The sequence below is a fragment of the Palaemon carinicauda genome, chromosome 6 (genome assembly GCF_036898095.1).
Source record: "Palaemon carinicauda isolate YSFRI2023 chromosome 6, ASM3689809v2, whole genome shotgun sequence".
NCBI classification, from domain to species: Eukaryota; Metazoa; Arthropoda; class Malacostraca; order Decapoda; family Palaemonidae; genus Palaemon; species Palaemon carinicauda.
In genome coordinates, this window is record NC_090730.1 from 32,732,261 (window position 1) to 32,732,832 (window position 572).

Consider the following 572-nt stretch of genomic DNA (forward strand, 5'->3'; position numbering starts at 1 on the left):
TTTTTGTTCCTCTTTTTCTTCTTCTAGGTTAAGCCAGTGTCTCTTCTTCTTCTTCTTCTTCTTCTTCTTCTTCTTCTTCTTTTTCTTCTTCTTTTCTTAATAACACTGAAAGGTAAACAGATCTTCATATTCCTGTTCTTCCCCCTTTGAGCACGTTATTGGTGAACCGTTCTTGATAACACAAAACAATATAGAAAGGTTTCTATGACAATCAAAGATGGAAGAAGTTAAAAAAAAAAAAAGAATATCAGCAAGCCTAATGCCGAGAGCTTGAAGAGCAGAAATTAGACAGGAGCGTCTACTTAAGTCTATTGGCGTTTCGGCCGTTCTCTGTTTAATGGAATTTCTAATCAATGAGACTGAGTAGATCTAAAAGCAAGGAGATTAAGGATTATAAATGCAGAAAAATTGATTTTGTTTTATACCCTAAAAGTCTTTGAATGAAACATGATAATTTCAAAATTAGTAAGAAATAATTCATAGAATGAACCTTTTAACTTCAAAAAGAATTAAAGAAGCTAGTAGGTAGCATATTAGTATCCTGTTTAATGATTTTAGGTCCCAGTTCGAGA